Raw genomic sequence first — 24,061 nt, forward strand, 5'->3', positions numbered from 1 at the left:
ACTGCGTGGCACTCAGCATCTAGATGTGTCAAATAACGCAATGTACTATCGTTAATATGCCATATTAATTTTTTTTAAAAAGGAGGGAAAATGGAATGTATTTCCAACGCCGATAATATTACCATATTTCACTTTTTCATTTTTATTAATGAACAGGATCAGCAAATCATTTCTCACACATAAATTTTATATATCGACTGTGGGTTTACATTTACTGTGCAGTACATTCAATTTCCTCGTATATATAATGGCAGAGCACTATTTTTCGGTAGCAGAATGGCCTCCCTTTTGATATATAGGAGTACACATCTCCGGGGACCAGAGGGATGAAATATGGCAGCGAATGTAAAAATGAGCACGTGCTAATCTCATAAATTCTGCTCTTGCCTAACATAAATCCTCTTTCTCGCCTGCCGCATTATTATTCCACACTGTGAGCTAAATTAAATACAACGTGATGAAATTCAATGCTGCGTGTGAGGTACATTTAATGAAGAGCGGGGAATGTGGGCTGCTGCCTTTGATCTGTACTACACCACAACATTAATGGCCCTTTCATGCACAAACTCGCGTGGCAGGGGTAATTCCGAATGCGAAACGTCGGCGCGAATTCGTTTACGGCGTGTTTACCGCAGTTGCTCGCGCCCCAGCGCTGCTTAACAACTCGGCTTTGTCTGCGACCAAGTGGGAAGGTCACGTGGTACGGCCGGGGAGCATGCCGGGAATCGCGCTTCTCCAGTGTAGCTCCGCACTGCGGACGGCTGCCAGCGGGCACAAATAGTTGCCGCGTTCGCCGCTAGGTGGGATGTGCGGCGGTATCTGTAGCTCTTCCCCAGCGCGGCTTTCTACTCTCTACAAAATGAATACTAGCCGATCTGCATTTCCTTGTCATGATTTCGGTACTACTTAGTAAAATTGGCACATTAGATCTGCTTTCCTTATTAAATTTGTGGTAGCATCTTTACAGTTACGCAACATTTCTTCGAAGAAAGAAGAGAAAGTATACACCATGTTTAATGTTTCGAACGTCTATCGGTAAAAAGGGAACTCCGTTTACTGTCTGTCTGTCTGTCCGACAGTTGAGAACGCTTTTTTCTCATGATGGAATAGACATGTCTTGTTAAAATTTATGTCGCATACTAATGCGTACTCTCCACAGGGTGGAGAAACGCCGTGCTTTTAAATTGTTATAAAATCTTGAAATTTGTAAAGCGAAAAAAAAAGGAGCGAACAAGGGTGCTTAATTGGCAGATCAATTTTGTGCATAATGCCTACTTTGCTTTATTTTATCAATACTCTAATCACTGAACGCCTCTGTTTAATATATCTTGAAAGGCTACACCTAGTATAGACTGCTTTACATATTTACTTCGTTTTCTTAAGTCGTACGTGTAACTCATGTGTTTTATTGTCCCTTCTCTCTTTATATAACATACTTCATTAAGTAGATAATCTTGCTCACACACTGGTACGGTGCTTCACCCTTCTTTTCTTGGAGCGGCATGCCGCAGCGTATAAGGGCCCATCTGGCGGACAAGATCGTTTAACCACTTCTCGCCTATGCGGAAGTTAGCGCCAACACAGGACGCTGATTATGTGCGGCAGTCAGTTTCCATTCATTGGGCTTCTTTAACTGTTTTTTGTAATTTTATATTATTCTGTGTAGGCGAAAAACTGTTTATTATTTATATCATTATCTAAAATATCGCCACTTGAGCGTATGCCAGTTACTGTCTATTAATTTTTTCCTTTTTAACAATCTAACTTCGGTCGTGTTTTATTTGATCGCTTTCTATTACTATAATGACTTTTACACCTTATGAGCCCATTGCAGACTTTACTGATTGTATCTATCTTTCTATTTTACATCTTAAATTATCGTTGAAGAAAACGATTACGCTTACAGTAGCGACATCTGGCGAACTTGCAACACAAACATTTTGTGGTTACTGTACGACAGTCTGTTTTTAACAGTAGCGTTGCTGACAAGATGGCTCTTGTGTTTACTATTATTTATACATGTTTGACAGTGCTAGCGCTGTTTTTGTGTTTAACATTTGACGATGACAATATGGCTCCAGTATATTAGGACATGTTTTTAGAAATCAGATATGCTTCATCATATTTAAAGAATATATAGCACATGTATATCAGTAATACTTTTCTTAATGGTATATTTTGTAATTTTAGGCTGTAGATAATCTGCTAGTTGTAGTTGGTTTTTTTCCATATTTTGCTGCAGATCTCAAGAAGGTAATTGCTGACCGAAACCGGTAGTCTGAGGGCTTAAAAGTTTGGGGCCATAGACGTGAAATAAAGAAAATTTATTCCTTTTTCGGGTCACTGTTCAATTCCCGACCATGTCGCAGCTTGGTAAACCTGTTTAGTTTGAAAGATTGGCAAACACAGTTAACGTAAAAATCTACTTCAAATGCAGTCTAGTACTCCACACCGACATCTCTTCTACCATTCTGGGAAAAATGCGAGGGCTAAATGTATTCAAGGAACCCGGTTTTCATTCTCCCCTTGGAAAATCAATATCCAGATTATATGTATATTCCTTTTATTGCATTTCTGACAATGACTTCACACATTCTGAAAACTGATTACAACGTCTTACATTTGATGGATTACATGATTTTTTGTTACTGATTGTTTTCTTTTCTTATATGAGATATATTCTTGGTTTGTTTTCTTTTATTATATGAGATATATTCTTGGTTTTCTTTTTATAGATTTTATTTTAATGAACGTCGTAGTCGTAAATGCACTTAAGATCTCAGTAAAATAAGTGAAAAAGATGTGATTAAATACTCTGTAGTTAATTGTTATAAAATCACAAACAGCTGATAATTTATTATTTATTCGCATGACTGACTTCGCTACGATACAGCAGCATTGTGAGGTGATACTACACAGAAAGAAAAACATCCTTTTAACCTATACAATTAAAAAATTAAGGACATCTAATAAAAATGAACTGAAATGCGAAGTATTTACACTGATGTCAGATAGAAGAGTACACACAGACGCAATCAGAGTTAGTAGGTACAGAATCCAACTCCATGAAGATGGAAATACTTATCAAGTAATAACCGCCAGAGCACTGCAGCGAATAGTGCAAGGGATGAGACACTGCGGCAAAAAGAACAGTAGTTAACGTAACAAATGTGATTAAAATGTAATACAAGAATCACAGAATGAGGTACGACCAGTACAATGTCCATCTGAGAAACTTAATAAGTTAACTGGCCCCGTTAATACGAAGATAAATACCCCTTGAAGGGAAAAGTTATGCAAGTTTAATAATTGGGAAGCGAGAACTTAACCTATTGAACCTAAATGAACATCAATCTGGAAGTTGAATACACATGAAGGACTAAAAGTGTTAAAGGACCTCACGAAATTATAAACCTTATATAACACACACCTCAATAACAAACTAATCGGAACCGATAATGAACCTATAAAACAGTAAGAGACCCTATTTATAATGACTTACCTAGGAAACCAGACGATCAGATTAATGAGCTGGCTAACAGAACTTCAATGTCCAAATAAACCAATACGCGAAATTTACATACCCTGTAGTTGGTTGTCGCGAGTGTAAATCGCTGGAGGGGGTCATTTGGCGGGGAGGCCTAGTCAACGATGGAAGACCACAACACTCCTAAGGTTGGTGGGGCCCCTTAACAGTATCTGGGATCTAAAGAACGTAATAAAAACGCAGATGTTTGTTTTGCTTGTTTTGTTTTGTTTTAGGGCGCAAAAAGAAATAAGGTCATACAAGCACATGTCAAAACTGATAGAACACGAAAACAATGAGTGAAACCTTATAGTCAAGGGAAGGCAGGATTCGGTTATGATTGTGAATGGGGGCAATTAGTTTTGGTTGCCATTTACAGTTACATTTATTTTTTAAACAGTAAATCCAGACTCAACAATAAATAAAAAATACCACACGTTATTAATGAAGGAATAATCAACTACGTAAATAATAATGTTTTCAGTGTGTTACAATATAGCAAATCACCATTAAATACAGATACACCAGACAATGTTAAAAAGAAAAGGCCACTGTGATAATGGCTGAAGGCCTTACACGCCAAGAATGGCAATAAATTAAGAATGTTTAAGAACTCGCTGCAATTACAACTTACAGGTATTTAAATATTAAAAAGTAAGTGGCCACAAGCACAGCAGAGGGTAAGAGACGCAGTGAATGCTGCTAAAATACAAATATCGAATTATTTTTTTTAAAGCAAATGACCACAATCACAGCTGACAGGGCTACACGCCAGAAACGGAAATTATATAAAAAATTTAGAAACGTGCTGTAAAACAGAAAATACAAGCAAAGGTTAATTAAAAGAAACAAGTAACTGACCACCAAACGTGTGAAATAAGATGATGGTAACATTGTAAAACAACCCTTACGCAGCTAGATTTATTCCAGAAGGCGACCAGAACTGTTAACTAAACATACACAACCTTTAATATAGGCATTACAAGGTATGGTAATAAATAATACAATAATAAAGCACGAGGACCAATCACAGACGGTGCTTCAGGAATCCACCTCTGAGAAGGTCTAGCAACTAACGCTTTCGCGAGCGATAAGATAGGTAGCCAAGAGTTGCATTCACTTCACAAAATGGTAACTGAGACTAGTGCCTGTCTAACGAATGACTAATGAGAATCTTGCTGAAGCTACCTGACATCCAATGAACCAAATGCAAAAATGGAACAATACGCGAAAGCCGGAACCGGCTTGACTTGTAAGTCATTTTCAGCCAGGCATCCGGATACTTTTGATCACATAGTGTACATGGCCATTGGATCAAATCTACTTTTGACAATATTATCCAACGCGAAAAAAAAATGTTCCGGTTTTTCAGCATAATCCTTCTCCTCAATTACAACCACTGTCATCCTCTTACCAACTTGTAGAATTGTAGCTTGGAACGGATGCAGCCTATGATTAATAGATTTCAAAATTAAGACCTCAGAACATTCATCGCCGACGACCGAGTCCTGCATATTTATAGAGATAACTTTGCTGACATTGGTTGCCACCTCCTTGCGCTATTCAGTGCTAAGCTTAGCACAGCGTAAGGCCGAAACAAAGGTTCGAAATCATATTACTTGGTGGGCGCCAAGTATAAGTATTATAGGAAATCTCCTGATCCATCAGCCCCATCACAATTTTATCGAAGATTATATTGCTAATCGAACAATCCACTGAAGTATCTCCAGGCCATAGTGTGCAACGGGTGCAATATTTCGGCGATCATAGGCGTGAGGATATTTACCGGGAATACAAACATGTACCTGCGTACAAAACAAAAATTAAATCTCTGTAAGTCAATCTTCACACAGATGGTTGCGGCAGCTCGACTGTTCAACATAAAATGTCCAGTCAAAACACCTTCAGCCGTCTGAATTTGCAGCTATTATGTTACTCGTGCAACCAGTGATAGCACTACATGACGCCATCCATCTTCATGCTCCGTGTCTGGTGTGTAGGAAGAATCCTATCTCTGGTCCAGTCAAAATAGGGGCCAGCATTCAGTGACTGGTATCTGTGGATTTCTTTTTGATACTGCGTTCCCTTCGATCATCACTTGCCAACTTCACAGTAGGGCAATGAAATCGGTACCAAGCACTGGAATACAAGCAAAATGTGTATGCGGACGACCCTGCCAGATTTTTTAATAGTTACAAAGCGGATTGGAGATACCTTCTTTTACCCCGCAAAGATCTACTTTCGAATATTCACGAACGATTATTAAGTAAAGGATCTAGGAATATACTACAGATTCCTATTTATCGTTTCAGTAGTGAACACGAAGAATAATATCCTATTTAAAGCGCGCCCAGGGGCATTTAAAATATAACAGACATGTCGCGATCGTCAGGTGCATCCACGAACTGAGCTCCTGAGTGTGCACCGTCAACTTATTTCCCCCCTCCCAACGCAAACCGTCCCCACCATTGCACGCGTCCAATGGCAGGCGTCGGCAGTCTCGGAGACATTCACGTCGGCGTCTATGTTAGCGTCGATATCGTTGATCTATCCACACTAGTAGCCAGACGATTGTGTTTGCTGAGCGTCTTCCTAATTAGACCCCATGTTGGTTCACATGCCTCGCCTCGGTCCTGATTGGTTCAAAAATGTTCAAGCGTGTGTGTAATCTTATGGGACTTAACTGCTAAGGCCATCAGTCCCTAAGCTTACACACTACTTAACCTAAATTATCCTAAGGACAAACACACACACACACACACACACACACACACACACACACACACACACCTACGCCCGAGGGAGGACTTGAACCTCCGCCGGGATCAGCCGCACAGTCCATGACTGCAGCGCCCTGGACCGCTCGGCTAATCCCGCACGGCTCCTTATTGGTAAGATTCCAATTCGGTTTTACAGAGAGTACTCTACTGCATTGGCTCCTTACTTAGCTTGCATTTATCTCGAATCTCTTGCCCAACGTAAAGTCCTGAGCGACTGGAAAAAAGCGCAGGTGACGCCTGTATATAAGAAGGGTAGAAGGACAGATCCTCAAAATTACAGACCAATATCCTTAACATTGGTTTGTTGCAGGATTCTCGAACATATTCTCACAAGGGAACCTCCCCATCGCACCCCCCCCCCCCCCCTCAGATTTAGTTATAAGTTGGCACAGTGGATAGGCCTTGAAAAACTGAACACAGATCAATCGAGAAAACAGGAAGAAGTTGAGTGGAACTATGAAAAAAATAAGCAAAATATACAAACTGAGTAGTCCATGCGGAGGATATGTCACATCAAAAAGAGTGTCAGCTCAGGAGCGCCGTGGTACCGTGGTTAGCGTGAGCAGCTGCGGAACGAGAGGTCCTTGGTTCAAGTCTTCCCTCGGGCGAAAAGTAAACTTTCTTCATTTTCGCAAAGTTATGATCTGTCCGTTCGTTCATTGACGTCTCTGTTCACTGTAATAAGTTTAGTGTCTGTGTTTTGCGACCGCACCACAAAACGGTGCGATTAGTAGACGAAAGGACGTGCCTCTCCAATGGGAACCGAAAACATTTGATCGCAAGGTCATAGGTCAACCGATTCCTCCACAGGAAAACACATCTGTTATATTCTATACGACACTGGTGACGGCATGTGCGTCACATTTCAGGAATATGTTGTCGACCCACCTAACTTGTACACTTGGCGAATGGATAAAAAGATTCTTCTACCTTGCCTGACTTAGGTTTTCTTGTGGATGTGATAATCACTCACAAAAAGTGATGAAAACATAAGAGTTTGTCACATAAACTACAACAAATGAATGCAAGTTTCACAGTAGCATAGTTTTCCCTGTGCTCTGTCAAAACATATGTTTTTAACGTTTTCAAATTTTTCCGTGTGTAGACCGTCAAATCCTGCATATGTCCAAGCAAATCTGAACATGTGCTGAAAGTAATTAATTAAATTTTTCACTCGATGGCAGACTTGAACCATGGACCTCGTGTTCAGCAGCTGCTCACGCTAACCACGGGACACGGTGCTCCTGAGTTTTCACTCTCATTGATGTTGCCTATCTTCAACATGGACTACTCAGTTTGTATATTTTGGTTATTTTTTCATAGTTCCACACAACTTCTTCCTGTTTTCTTGATTGATCTGTGGTCAGTTTTTCAAGGCCTATCCACTGTGCCAACTTATAACTAAATCTGAGGGGGGTGCGATGGGGAGGTTCCCTTGTCAGTTCGAATATAATGAATTTCCTTGAGACAGAGAAGTTGTTGTCCTTGCATCAGCACGGCTTTAGAAAGCATCGCTCCTGCGAAATGCAACTCGCCCTTTTTTCACATGATATCTTGCGAACCATGGATGAAGGGTATCAGACGGATACCATATTCCTTGACTTCCGGAAAGCGTTTGCCTCGGTGTCCCACTGCAGACTCCTAACTAAGGTACGAGCATATGGGATTGGTTCCCAAATATGTGAGTGGCTCGAAGACTTCTTAAGTAATAGAACCCAGTATGTTGTCCTCGATGGTGAGTGTTCATCGGAGGTGAGGGTATCATCTGGAGTGCCCCAGGGAAGTGTGGTAGGTCCGCTGTTGTTTTCTATTTACATAAATGATCTTTTGGATAGGGTGGATAGCAATGTGCGGCTGTTTGTTGATGATGCTGTGGTGTACGGAGAGGTGTCGTCGTTGAGTGACTGTAGGAGGATACAAGATGACTTGGACAGGATTTGTGATTGGTGTAAAGAATGGCAGCTAACTCTAAATATAGATAAAGGTAAATTAATGCAGATGAATAGGAAAAAGAATCCTGTAATGTTTGAATACTCCATTAATAGTGTAGCGTTTCACACGGTCATGTCGATTAAATATTTGGGCGTAACATTGCAGAGCGATATGAAGTGGGACAAGCATGTAATGCCAGTTGTGGGGAAGGCGGATAGTCGTCTTCGGTTCATTGGTAGAATTTTGGGAAGATGTGGTTCATCTGTAAAGGAGACCGCTTATAAAACACTAATACAACCTATTCTTGAGAACTGCTCGAGCGTTTGGGATCCCTATCAGGTCGGATTGAGGGAGGACATAGAAGTAATTCAGAGGCGGGCTGCTAGATTTGTTACTGGTAGGTTTGATCATCACTCGAGTGTTACGGAAATGCTTCAGGAACTCGGGTGGGAGTCTCTAGAGGAAAGGATTCGCTCTTTTCGTGAATCACTACTGATAAAATTTAGAGAACCAGCATTTGAGGCTGACTGCAGTACAATATTACTGCCGCCAACTTATATTTCGCGGAAAGACCACAACGATAAGATAAGAGAGATTAGGGCTCGTACAGAGGCATTAGGCAGTCATTTTTCCCTCGTTCTGTTTAGGAGTGGAACAGGGAGAGAAGATGCTAGTTGTGGTACGAGGTATCCTCCGCCACGCACCGTATAGTGGATTGCAGAGTATGTATGTATATGTAGATGAAGATTGTCCCTGGTGCGAATTCCTATGGCTTCTCTAGCGACACTGACGCTGCATTTGGAAATGTGCGCTAAAATGCTGGTTCGTTTGTATTCCATCGCATGATTCTCTAATAGACAGTGCTCTACTACCGCCGACTTCAGGCGTACGTTAGCCGAGTATGCCCCTGATGTTCTCGGCATCGGTCTTCGGTGGTGCGCATTGTTTGTCCAATATATGTCTTACGCAGTGGCACGGAATGTGATATATTCCTGACATCCGCAAACCGAGGTCATCTTTGACACTCATTAATAATACCGGTGTTTATTTGGGCAAGCGAAAGACTGTATTTACGGGCTATTTTTTCAGTATGCGCCCGTCGTTTACAGACAGCATGCCGATGTACGGTATAAGGGTTAAGGCTGCGTCTTCCTCGATGATTTCTTCCGTCTCTATAGCTTATATTGTAGTGCTGGGGTGAAAAACACGCTTAAGATGCCATTCTGAGTATATGTGTTGTCGAAACACAGTTCTCAGGTGTTCCAGTTCCTGGAGCAGACTCTCTACGTCTGAGAAATTGAGCCCCTTGTGTACTAGCGTTTGTTAATGCTTCATTCCTTTGTGCAGGGTGGTGGCAGCTAACTACGTGAGCGGGCTTTGCGTCTTCTCGGTTTAGTCCTTGTGGGAGGAAACAACAGTAGCATTGCCGTTGTCTTCAGATCAGGTAACAACCTCAGGACAGTCTCTGAGGTTCTGAACGGTCACACTATTTTTTTTTTTTTTTTGGTAATGTCTGACTTCGTAGACTTAGTTATCGCCAGACTATGGCAAGTTCCACGACGCACTTATACCTGTGCCTCAGGCGGTAGTCGCACGGAAATCTGTTCAACTCCACTGACGATGTCTGCGACCGGTGTGAACGTAGAATGTGATGAATGTTAAGTCCTCTCTGAAGAACCGCAACCACGTCATCACTGACCTGCATGTTAGTCAGGTTGATGACAGTCTTGCACTGGCCTCCAGTGGTTGCGTACTTGTATTTGGAGCACTTCGAGGAAGAGCTTCATACTGTGTACAAGCGCACTGTCGGGGAGAGTCGGGCGCATACTGGAAAAACACCGCGTAAGAATGTCTCTTGCATGTAAAATAAAACACGGGCTTTATTAGTGTTTGTCAAAGATGACTTGGATTTGCAGAAGGCTGGGGTGTATCAGATACCGTGCCACTGTGGCAAGACATATATTGGACAAAATAAGTTCACCAACGAACAACGATGCCGAAAAAACCAGTCGGCATACTCGACTGTTGTACTCACACAAGCCGGCGGTCGCAGAGCATTGTTTACGAGAGGGTCAGGTGATGGAGTACGAACGTACGGGGATTTTAACACAGATTTCCAAATGCCGGTACAGTCTCGTTAGATAATCCATAGAAATTAACACCAGGGAAAAACTTATGAGTCGCGATTGCGACAGTAATCTCAGCCAGTATTTTAGCACATTCTTCCAATTACTGGGACAGGGTCGTTTAAGATGCCATAGAAATTATATATAGTTATTACAAGTGCTTTGCGTAAATTCAGATATTAGAAATACACGCTTTTTGACTTGCTAGGCAATTGATTGCATACAACTCTACGGCACGGGAAGCTACAGCAATTGAAATTCATGGTAGACTGAACTGCAATAAAACCGCAAATAGCTCTTAATTGATGTATTGTCTGAAAACGTTGCTTTCAAGCAGCGAAACAGGTGTTGTGAACAAGTCATCAGTTAACAGCTCTTTGCAGCTTTATTCAAGTTCAGTTTACTACACTCCTGGAAATGGAAAAAAGAACACATTGACACAAGCAATGATCACACGCACGGCACAGCGGACACACCAGGAACCGCGGTGTTGGCCGTGGAATGGCGCTAGCTGCGCAGCATTTGTGCACCGCCGCCGTCAGTGTCAGCCAGTTTGCCGTGGCATACAGAGCTCCATCGCAGTCTTTAACACTGGTAGCATGCCGCGACAGCGTGGACGTGAACCGTATGTGCAGTTGACGGACTTTGAGCGAGGGCGTATAGTGGGCATGCGGGAGGCCGGGTGGACGTACCGCCGAATTGCTCAACACGTGGGGCGTGAGGTCTCCACAGTACATCGATGTTGTCGCCAGTGGTCGGCGGAAGGTGCACGTGCCCGTCGACCTGGGACCGGACCGCAGCGACGCACGGATGCACGCCAAGACCGTAGGATACTACGCAGTGCCGTAGGGGACCGCACCGCCACTTCCCAGCAAATTAGGGACACTGTTGCTCCTGGGGTATCGGCGAGGACCATTCGCAACCGTCTCCATGAAGCTGGGCTACGGTCCCGCACACCGTTAGGCCGTCTTCCGCTCACGCCCCAACATCGTGCAGCCCGCCTCCAGTGGTGTCGCGACAGGCGTGAATGGAGGGACGAATGGAGACGTGTCGTCTTCAGCGATGAGAGTCGCTTCTGCCTTGGTGCCAATGATGGTCGTATGCGTGTTTGGCGCCGTGCAGGTGAGCGCCACAATCAGGACTGCACACGACCGAGGCACACAGCGCCAACACCCGGCATCATGGTGTGGGGAGCGATCTCCTACACTAGCCGTACACCACTGGTGATCGTCGAAGGGACACTGAATAGTGCACGGTACATCCAAACCGTCATCGAACCCATCGTTCTACCATTCCTAGACCGGCAAGGGAACTTGCTGTTCCAACAGGACAATGCACGTCCGCATGTATCCCGTGCCACCCAACGTGCTCTAGAAGGTGTAAGTCAACTACCCTGGCCAGCAAGATCTCCGGATCTGTCCCCCATTGAGCATGTTTGGGACTGGATGAAGCGTCGTCTCACGCGGTCTGCACGTCCAGCACGAACACTGGTCCAACTGAGGCGCCAGGTGGAAATGGCATGGCAAGCCGTTCCACAGGACTACATCCAGCATCTCTACGATCGTCTCCATGGGAGAATAGCAGCCTGCATTGCTGCGAAAGGTGGATATACACTGTACTAGTGCCGACATTGTGCATGCTCTGTTGCCTGTGTCTATGTGCCTGTGGTTCTGTCAGTGTGATCATGTGATGTATCTGACCCCAGGAATGTGTCAATAAAGTTTCCCCTTCCTGGGACAATGAATTCACGGTGTTCTTATTTCAATTTCCAGGAGTGTATGACTTTCAAAGGCTGTAACTGTCCATGTCATAAAGTTGTACGTAAATAATTTATGTTATAAAATAAATTAGCTCATTCCCATTCACAAGTAGCGAAAAAGCTTCTACAAGTCGTAGTTCCAGTAGAGAAAAAGCTTCTGCAAATTATCGTTCCAATAATATCAATCTTTCGTACAAGTCGCCAGTGCTCCAGCACTCTTAGGCACATTTACGATTCATCGCTATTCGACAGAATTTAATTAATTGTTTTGTTATTCTTGTCTTCATTACATGATGACGTCAGGGTTGTGTAGACGTATGATGTAAGCGGGTTCAGTACTTCCTGTCCATGGCATAATTATCTGCAATAACTGGAAAGACCGTAATTCTTCGAAAATATAGGATATTAATGAATTTGTATAAATTATGAACGACCAATCAGTTACTTGAAACCTAGAGAGTATGCGATTACCAATATGTCTAGGAAACGGTCAACCAGAATGGGAGACTCTAAAAGCTGCTAATGCTTTGAGATTATTGGTGTAATATGTCTGTTACAAGGGATTTGTATTCATCTATCCCACCTGTCTCAGCCCAACTCGCTTCCTGATAATCGTGCAAATGATTGTAGGTTGTGCCATATAAAAGGATGAAACGTAAGATCTGTTCGTATACAGAACTTAAACAGAATGAACAGAATAAAAATCACAGTCTGTGCCTGCAGACTGCTTACTTGGAAGAAGGAAAGTAGTGTCAAACGCCCTTCTTTTACGTTACGTTGTTATGACAACTGCACTGCAGAGAATTCACATGTGAGAAAGTTGAATCGCACACCAGGATGACCCTCTGGTTAATTATTTTACATTTCCACATCCTAGATGATTTTATAAATCTGCTAGATAAAGGCATCAAGGGTAAAGGGTTTTTCTCTTAGGGGGCTACTCGCAATGGGATAATTTGGTGGTGTAGTATGCCAAATAATGATATCCAACGAAGAGTTAGAGTTATAAGCAGGAACTGCATTAGTTCTATTTATTTCCCAGGGATCTGTATTATTACATATATTTTCTGTTGCAACAAAGAATTATCACGTAACAACAAAGGGTGACCAAAAACGTACACAGAAGACTTGGTCTGGTGTCAATGAAACTTCGTAGATCTAGGGCGCTGATGACCTTGTGGCGTGCAGTGGTATAGGTGTTTTGCAATTCTGGGGCACGACTACAACAAAAGTAATTACTTATAGTTAGCATACATGAGGTTTCATTTAATCGCTGCCTCTCCCGGCTAAAGATAGTCATCCTGTTAAAGAAATCTCCACCTGGGAACGTGTAGCAATGTTGTTTGTCAGACAGTGTAAATGGCACTAAGTTCACAAGAGTGATCTCATACAATTTATCGCTACTGTTACTCAAGGTGGCAACACTTTTCCTTAAGCAAAATGAACAATTTTTAGACACAATTCTATACGCGCACAACATTCATGTATTCTTTCTGTCAAAAATATTTCATAAAAGTTCTTACGAAATAATTAGGCTGCATACATTATCAGAGAACCATTTCTATCACGTAAGATGCTGTTTGCGCTATATTTAAAGATTATTCACAATCTAAGTGGAATTTATTGCCTCTGAGTGGGTTCTGGGCCACCAATGCACAATTATTATAACAATAACTGACCATCAAGGATTTTTGTCTGTTTAAAAATTCAATTTGAAACTACCGCTGCAGTATTTCACTAAGATGTCTGCTAACATAAGACAATCACTTATCGAATCTGGTTCAGACATTGTTTTACTATTAACAAAAGATATATATTAAATCTTGTCTACAACTTTACTATATCCATTAACATTTAAAAGTAATTTTCAATGTTAATCATTCATTATTCACCATTCTAACTATGAACCGCGCTGTAGATCAATAGCCGCTAATGTCTGCGGTCCATTGTAGCTGAACAGAAAAACTTAACATTTATATAGGACGAGAACCATATAAAAATAACCTTTAAACGCACGTATTGATTTCCATGACACAGAAAGTCTATTTTCAAATACTATTAACAACATTACAGTTTTTACAGACCTTAGTGCTGCAAGACATCAATCACGTCCGACCAGTACAACAGTTCGAAGAAGAAGAAGGATTATTCTAGAAGAATTATGGATGACAAAATATGGAGATTTTCTTTATCATTTCCCATAGGTGTTGTCTGAGATAGAGGTTTCCACAGAAAACTAAATTGTGTCACTGACAATAATTATTTTTTATTTTAGTAACGATGAAGTTCTTTTTTATTAATATTACGAGTATGTTCACTCAGATTCCACACAGAATGATGTATTTTTTGAATAAATATATATGTGGATATTACAACCTCGCGACCCTGTTGTTTAGCGCCCTCAGCGATAAATCACCACCACCATCGTACATGTATATGCCATCGGAGGGTATCAGTATGACTGTTGCTGCAATTCTCCGTGACGAGTTTGAACATTTTATTGTTAAGAAAGCTGGTAAGGTATATAAAGGGTGGTGAAAATTTCAAATAAACGATCACTTCGAAAGATACGAAGATGTCCCGTAACCGCATGAGACAGCGTTATCAGCGTCTGGCATACTATTAAGAGTCATCATTTTGGGTCTCCTTTTGGTCTGCTGGTCGAATCGTGCAGTATGCAGATTTGTTTGGCATTTTGATGCACCGAGCGACGTGGCGCAGTGGCTAGCACACTCGACGCCCATTTTGGAGGACGCCCGTTCAATCCCGCGTCCGGGCATGATGATTATTGTTTTCCATGATTTCCCTAAATCGCTTCAGGCAAATGCCGGGATTGTTCCTTTGAAAGGGCACGGCCGATTTCCTTTCCCATCCTTCCCTAATCCGACTGGCCCGATGACGTCGCTGTTTCGTCCCCTCCCACGAATTAGTAAACCAACCATTATGGTTTATCAGTGGTCTGATACAGTGTTGGGTGGGAACGTGAGGGTAGGTGTACTTCTCGTCAAGGTTACAGTGGATCACATCCGACCACCGCAAGGGGAGTGGGTAGCCGTATTTTACAACAAGCTCTTCTGCGTGAAGCTTTAGAGAGCAACTAATGGACTCCCTGCAACATCCTATACCATCGGGCACCAGTGTATGGAAACTAACAGCAGACGAACTGGGGAATTACCGTCCTATACGTAGGCTGCCGTTAACGCACAGTACAAACTATTGTGTATGGAGCTGTGACGTTAGCGGGAGCATGGAATGTTGATGAATGATATCGCATTGTGTTCAGACATGAATGACGGTTCTGTACTGCTGTGGAAGACCATCATCGGTGAGTATGGTGGCGACTTGGGCAGTGTTCCCATTCTTGCAATTTTTTTGAAAAGGCACAGAGGTGTTTCTGCTGGCGTCTTGCCGTGGGGGATCTGGTAAGACTTTAGTTCAGGACTATTGGTGATTGATGGAACTCTAGCACTATAACGGTAGAGACTGACATCCTGTGTCGTCGTATGTTTTCTCTCATGCGACAGAATCATGGGCCCATATTTCAACTGGACAACGCTCGACCACACACGGCGCGTGTCTCTATCAATTGCCTGCTTGATGGTGGGGTACTCCTATAGCCAGCAAGTTCCCAGATCTGTTCAAATGGCTCTGAGCACTATGGGATTTAACATCAGAGTTCATCAGTCCCCTAGAACTTAGAACTACTTAAACCTAACTAACCTAAGGACATCACACGCATCCATGCCGAAGGCAGGATTCGAACCTGCGACCGTAGCGGTCACGCGGTTCCAGACTGAAGCGCCTGGAACAGATCGGCCACAACGGCCGGCCCCAGATCTGTCTCTAATAGAACATGCGTGGGACCAGTTCCAGCGCCATTTTCCAGGGACTCAAGGATTAGTTAAACATTTGTGGCCCAGCTGATCTCAGGAGAGGACACAATGGCCTTAACGTCACACTTCCAACCGACTCAGTGCATGAATCCAGATCATAGGGCGTGGAACGTCATAGTGATAAGTGGTTCACACAGACAAATTTGACTCGACATTGCGATCACTGAAATAAATTCATACACCCTGTCAACACGTTAAAGGTTTATTTTCATTTATTCCTCCGTTTCTGGTGCTTCCCCTTTTTAACCAGGTTAGCGTACTTTCTTTGCAGTAATTGGTGTTGTTTTGCAAATTTTCCATTACTAAACAATCACGTTACTATTTCAGTACTGTACTTAAAAACCCAGAAGGACCAAGAGTGTGCTCAACAAGGGACGGACAAGGGCAACTTCTTCTTGCCCCCCCCCTCCCCCCCCCCCCCAAAAAAAGGAAACTTCGCAATTCTTGGCAAACTGAATTCGCAACCTGCCCCGGCCCACAGACACACAGACAAACGTATCAGTTGGAAGATGACCAGAACTTGAAATGACGTGTAGCATGTGCAACCAGAATCGTTCGACATGGATCTAAAGACTATTACGCAGCTTGCAGTCCTCCGTCCTCCATGAAACTGAAAATGCCAGATGTTACGTGCTAAAGACTTCCAGCAACGATGTTCCTATTTCGTGATGATTTGTCCCTTGTTGCCAGTGAATGTCAAAAACTATTTAAATGATACAGACCTTAAATGTAAACGTAGGCTTCCGCGGCAGTTGTCACAATCAATAAAATACTTCCAGGTTTGTGCCCGCATTGTCAACTATAAAATACACCCTGAGGAAGGCGCCTTGCAATAATCGCCGAAACGTCGGAATTTTATAGTTGACAATGCGGTCACAAACCCAGAAGAATTTTACTGACTGATACAGACCTTATTAGATTGTATCTGAAAGTTACCTGCCTGACAGCACAATAATATGTGCAAATCTCATAGCAATTATTCGGTTAACAAAATCGTAGGTTGTTGCTAAGCATCAGGAGATGGCTGCTTTTGAACATTTGGTGAAAAATAAACACAGTTCTGCAATAGTTTTGTTTTAATTTGTAAGAAATTGAGGTTCTTTACTTCCATCCCTTCCCTGAAATTAATACGTGTAGGCCAGGTATATTTGACAAGGGGTCAGCTGCTTCGAAATTTCTGAAGATGCTCGCGTCTGACGAGGAAAGCATAAAAAAAAAAGGAAAGTTGTAAGTGACTTGGGGCTGCTAAAGAAAAAGTAATACGAGTTTCCACCACTCTCCACCAAGCTCAAATCATACTAATGGTTCTATTCTACGTACTTACTCATCTGTATCACTTGGCAAGATTAGGGTTCAAGTCTTCTTTTACATCTAACCAGACAAGATTAGCGAGTGAACGTTACAATATGGATACTAAATGAGGACTTCAATAATAAATATGATAATAATAATAGTAATAATATTAGATATGGTAATTAGTATATCGAATTTCCTCATTAACACGAATAATTCATTACGTTCTTGTCGAATGTGGGTAATGACATGTAAGAGAAGTGCATGGTAGATGTACGGAAAGCATCAAATGTGAAGAAGACATTGACTGTTCTGGAGAAGATCGAGAAACAATTTACGGAATGAAGAAAACAGAAAGAGATGAGAAAAGCATGGGTAATTTTCAAAGTGGCAAATGCTGGTATGGTGAGGTATGGTGGGAAGCTACGCCGATCGAGACAAAGTTTTAATATCCTCTTGACCGGAGACTGAATTTGGGTAAGACGTACTTTGCCGAGTAGGTCGTACGGCTGAAATAGAGAAGGACGTGAAGAAAGATTTAGTGTTATGCAAAGTTAATGGCAAGATGGTGGAGATATTCGGAATGGTATTGGGGTTGCGGAATATGATAGTTACCTGATAAATGAGGAGAGGCTTTGAGGAGACCAGGGAGTAAACCGATGAAAAAAAAACAAAAAAAAAACAGAAATGCGAAAATCATGTTGCCTTTCCTGTCGCATTGGTCCTAATACAATATTAATGACTTCGATAAATGGACTCTTAAGACGAACTAAAAACTGAAAAGCTGTTATGCACCTTTTAATCTACTTACAAATCCACCTTTACTGCAGATCGATTCTTATGTTGCGTGAAAGTGGTCGCAAATAGTTTATTTGATGGCGTCATATCACTAGCTGCAGTTGTGAAATGTTTCAGGAGGATCTTCGAACATTTTAGTAGGTTGTACAGCAGACGGATTCTTGTAAAGAATATCATATGATATATGTCCAACCTTTGTTGGTAGTAGAGGTAAAGCTGTTAGAATTTAACCCAAACAAATACAGGTTATTAACAAGTGATTAAGTTCAAAGTTGTTTATCATAAATGACAGGGAGGGAGGAGGAGAGGAGGGGGAGCCCAGGGATAATCGTAGCCAGGAGATTAGCACAAAGTTTTTTTATTAAGCTATTCCCGTACAAAATAATAAATATAAAATATTTTTGAAACATATTTACACATTTCATCATAAAAGTACTTACCGAATTCAATAATAAAAATAATTATCTGTAAAATTAATAACAAGTACAAACTTCAGCTAGCTGAATTCATAAACAACCTTTACCTCAAGTATCAGTGACTTTATTAAACAATAAAAACTTTAACCAGCAGTATTAATTAATCACTCTTGTTTCATACCAGTAAATGAAGCATATTTCTGGTTCGCTGGTGATGGAATAAGAAGCAAACTAACGCCTTTTAATGGTTATAATAAATGGACAAGGATAAAAAATGAGTTACTATGACAGAAAGAGGCAGAATTAAAAACAGCATTTAGGCAATTAAAACATCAATTTAAACACCGATCAGGTTTTTGCATCATAAGCACGGCTGATGTACAAACATACTTAGCTAAAACTTTGAAACATTTAAAATTACAGCAAAATATAAAGGCGGTAGTAATGGTTAAGTGCCGTAAATTATATTCTGCTTTGACACTCCTAGGATCAACACAGCTTAGAAACAACAAACACCAGTTATATTAGGACAGGACTTCACAGCTGAGATAATGATAAGAAAGAAACACAAAAGTCAACCGTTATCATGCGACTCAGAACACTACCAGTATGTGTTAGCACACAGAATAAATGACACTGCTGACCACAGACACATAATATCTACTATGGCCAACACCAATAATTTGAAGTTCAATTCCAGTATCTGGTGAGACCCGAAATAACAACGTTTAATATCAGGTTCTCACCACGAAACTCACCTGAAACAAAGACCGGAAGCAGAAACCTCCCGCTTCTCGCATCCGTCGGCCGTCGTAATTTAATTTATTATTTACTACAGAAATTGATTGGTAATGTTGATTGTTGCCGACTTACGTGGTGGGCCTTAATCAAAATGATATTTCATTCAATTTTGATTTACAATTAAATGCTTTTGTGAAGTTCTCTTTTTTAACAATATTAATCTTCACTGGAATTAGACTTGCTGAATCTTAAAACATGAATATTTAAGTTGAACAATGGAATAAACTTTTCATATTAATTTCTTCGGCTAGTCAGCTCCCTTTAAATCAAAAAATCTTTAGTTACTAATTACAATTGCGGCCCGCACACGCGCGAGAGTATTTTTTCTTACCTCCGTTAACCATTGCATTATAGTCGGAGTCCTGTCTCTGGCTCTCGGCTGTTGTACTGAAAATAAGAATCTTAAAGCTACGTATTTTCTGCAACGTTGGGCGGCTGTGGAGAAAATTGTATATTATGTTAATAGCGGGCGAGTTTTTCGCTTCCGCTAATTTTTGTAAGTTAATATCACCACGTAATGGCGTCGTTGGCTGCATCGGCCGCTGCGATTGTTGAACTGTAAATTACTCGAATGCAGGTTAATTCAAGGAAGGCGGACATGAAATCTGGATCACATCCAACAAATTAAAAGTGAACAATAATATTAAATCAATATATTATCTGCTTAATTAGTACGAATATACTAACATTAGCCAGCACTCGCAAAATGTTCGTCCACGCGCAACCAAGACAAGAGAAGAAGTGAAGACGACTAAAAACTTAACAATAGAGCGTATCTTGTCGTCTCTTTAGATCATTTTGTTATATTTCTTTGCCCTCGAAACTTACACAGAGAAATTATTATAATACGGAGAAAAATGTATTTTCGCCTGAGCGGCTAGTGTCCACTTATTTTTCAAATTTTAAATGTCCCTTCTTTAAAAATACTGTTTTTTAAGTCTTTTCTTATTATTTCACTGGGGCAGCTATACGCTCGGCCACAAAGCGGACCCATACACTGATAAGCCACAACATTACGAACTCCTGCTTAACAAGTTATCGGTCCATGTTTAGAACGCAGTGCGTCACCGATTCTGCTTATCAAGGATTCGACAGTTTGTTGGTAGATTTTTGGAGGTATGTCGCACCGTATGTCCACGCACAAGTCATAAAACTTCGTGATTTGTGTACATGGCAATGAGGCGTGATACCGACCCAAATGGATTCAACTGGATTCACATCAAGCTAATTTCGTGGCAAAGGCATTAACGTGAGTACATTACCAAGCCCCTCAAACCACTGTAACACGGTTCTGGCTTTGAGACACGGGCAACTGTCCTGCTCGAAGATGACATGAAGCATGAAGGGGTGAAGGTGGTCCACAACTGTCAGCATGTCTTCTATTAGCACAGGAGAATGCTTCCCGTACCATGATACCGCTCCCAACAGCCTGCATCCTTGGCGAGGTGCACACTTGGAATCTCCGTTCGCATAAATAACGGTGTTTGTAGAGACGGCCCTCGACCTGGTGTAGCAAGAACGTGGTTCATTCGATGAGGTGACGCGTTTCAGTTGATCCACGGTCGAATCTTCACGACACCGTGGCCACTGCAGTCGTAATTGTCGGGGTCGTTGGGGCAACATGTGAACACGTAGCTGTCGCCTCCTGCGGAGCCCCATGTTCAACAATGTACGATGAACGATGTGCTCCGAAACCCGAAACACATATGAGTACGCCAGCATTGTGCTGTTTCGGCAGAGACCACCACATGTCCTACACACGCTGGCAATCCTCCGAATCCCACGTTCTGTGAGGAGTCGTGGACGTCCAACCACTTATCGCTCAGTGATAGTTTCACTGGCTTTCTACCACTTTCCATAGATTCTCACTACTGTTGCACGTGAAAAATTCGACCAGCTACGCCGTTTTCGAGATACTCTATGTAGTAATAACATCACCTTTGTCAAAGTCACTCATGTCAGTAGATTCCACCATTTACGGCTCGTGTCGTTGCCAGAATTATTCTCCATCCGTCTTTGATCCACTTATATACTTCCCTTACCGTGTCGCGTTTCCACAACGCCGCCAGGTTTGTATGACCAAATACACAGCCAACCTCTGAGCGTAGGTATTGTCCGCACCTCCTCCAGCACACGACTGTCCCAGCTACGCTGACCGCTCCGCATAATTGGGCATAAGCCCATTGCTCCCTGTCGGCAAGGAAGGTAAACTCTTGAGTCGTGGAAAGGCACAGTCACACACGCATTAACGATTCCGCGCACGTGCATGGGTAAGTAAATCCCACATATGATTTAAATGTAGGTTCGAATTCTCTTAACAACACAACATGTAGCTCTTATGAGGTCGTCTTGCCGTTTTCTTATGATGTCAGTATCGCTTATAACCCGACTGATTAGCTCTTCTGTTTCATTTCCTCTGTAGTCTTTTTGCAGTCAACCATCCTCAAATGCTAAAAAGTAATGTTAGGTTTAGATGATATTTCACCTGACGACTAGAATATGCAGAAGCCTGTGAATAATTCTGGAAGCTGGTTTCTCGCAATGTTAAAAAATGATTGCCCTTGGAAGTCGCGGGGTCCTAACGATACATATCGATCGTGCGATTGTAAATCGATCATGCGACTCTGTTGGCGGGCGTTATGACCAATTATTTGTGATAGTCATTTTTATCTGTTTTCCGTCGTTCCCCTAGTTGCTCTAAGTTGCATACCTCCGGGAACTAATGGCAAAACGGGAATTGTTTCCGTAGCGTAAACATCAAATGGACTTTCGCATGACGACAACAGTGACGACGAGTAAGGTAAGTCATCTCCTTTGTAATTACAAGTATTTTTGTAAGGGTCTTCTTTTGTCATTGCTGTAGTGATCACCGTAAACGTACTCATAACACAGTGTCACGTGGTCCATTTAGGATCGCTCGTTCGATATTTAACGTTGGGACCCCGCGACTTCGATAGGCAATCATTCTTGGAAGTTACTTCGTCTTTAACGAGGCTAGATAACGTGGTCCTGTAAGACGGCGCTGCAAGCTTAAGCGATACAGTACAGTTGGCCAGCAAATCATGGGAACAATTATAGTTGAAAAATTTAGTTAAGCGAACTTAATCACAGCTTATTAATTTAGGTTTCAAAAGTAATCTGACAATCTAGTAATACGCTTCTAGAAAGAAGTGAAGAATACTTATCTCTATGTAATACAATAGGACACATGTTATACAGAATGTGTCATTCGAATTAGTATATACTTTCACCTACTAATATATTTACTAAAAGTATGTATTAGAAACGGGCAACGGCGTTACCGCAGTGGATACACCGGTTCCCGCGAGAACACCGAAGTTAAGCGCTGTCGGGCGTGGTCGGCACTTGGATGGGTGACCATCCAGGCCGCCATGCGCTGTTACCATTTTTCGGGGTTCACTCAGCCTCGTGATGCCAATTGAGGAGCTACTCGATCGAATAGTAGCAGCTTCGGTCAAGAATACCATCTTACAGCCGGGAGAGCGGTGTGCTGACCCCACGCCCCTCCTATCCGCATCTTCCAGTCTGGCATTAGCTGCCTCAGCGGTCGCACGCTCCTCAAGTTTGCTCCGTGAACGTTCAGTGTTTACGCCAGTGTTTTCGTGTTTTGTGCTCGTTTATTGACGTTTTGCACGTGAATTAAGCGTTATCAATTGAGCATTTGGTCTTCTTTCGTGTCATCTTTCTACGAAGTGCCGTTGGGATTTCGGCGTTGTCCGAGATTTCTTCGCTGCAGAACATCATGGCAAACTCCGTGAGAAAAAACACCGTGATTTTCACCTTCGACAAGTACACCCGTCGAGTACAGCCCTCTGCACTTGAAATACACGACTGGATTACCGAGGTAATTGGCCTTCATTCTGAATCTGTTCATATCATGCAGCTGGACTCTGATGAATACTGCATTTTTGTAAAGTTTAACGATTCCGGGAGTGTAGACCGCTTTCTGGCAAAATTTGGTTATGAAACGGAATTTATACACCGTGATGGTACTAAAAGTACTGTCAAACTCCGGAATTCCGAGTCTGTAATTAGGAATGTTAGGGTTTTCAATATTCCCATAGAAGTAGACAATTCGAAAATTAAAGATGTCCTTTCAAAGTATGGGGTTGTCAGGCAAATAGTCAACGAAAGGTGGGCTTCGCATTTCAAGCTGCAGTGTTTTAACGGCATTCGCTCCGTGGAGATGGAAGTGAAAGCAAACATTCCCTCCCACATCTTTGTTGACGGGCACAAGACACATGTTATGTACTCAGGGCAAACCCCTACATGTCATGTATGTAACGAGTCTGGTCACCTCCGTCAGGAATGCCCTCGCCGTGTATTTGTGCTAACAAATAATCTTACGCAACGCCGGAAATTGACACTCAACGATTTGTTGCCAGCCAGTAATACAACAGAGCCGGCGGCGGTCGTGGATCCTGTTACTACCTCTGAAAATGTTGCACTTAATGTTAATGACTTTCCGTCTTTAAAACCTGCATTAACTGCTGAAATTCCGTCCCGTGACAGCGAGATACCCACAAAAAAGCGTCCTCTAGAGGAAACTGAAAGAAATGTTGATGAGGACTCTTCCTGTGAAATACCCGTTGCCAGGAGGCCGAAGCCCAGTCCTGAAGATCTGTTGGAAGTGGAAAAAGGAGATGGAATGAAGGTCGATTTGGCTCCCACTTCCGCACAAGGACTTACACCGCCACGAACAGATAGTGACGCAGC

General features: G+C 42.2%; 1 pseudogene; it reads left to right on the plus strand.

Moving 5' to 3' along the window:
- The first annotated feature begins 22,612 nt into the window (after positions 1-22,612).
- Positions 22,613-22,730, plus strand: LOC126189274 (5S ribosomal RNA; annotated as a pseudogene).
- Positions 22,731-24,061: the final 1,331 nt, after the last annotated feature.

The sequence above is a fragment of the Schistocerca cancellata genome, chromosome 5 (genome assembly GCF_023864275.1).
Source record: "Schistocerca cancellata isolate TAMUIC-IGC-003103 chromosome 5, iqSchCanc2.1, whole genome shotgun sequence".
NCBI lineage: Eukaryota > Metazoa > Arthropoda > Insecta > Orthoptera > Acrididae > Schistocerca > Schistocerca cancellata.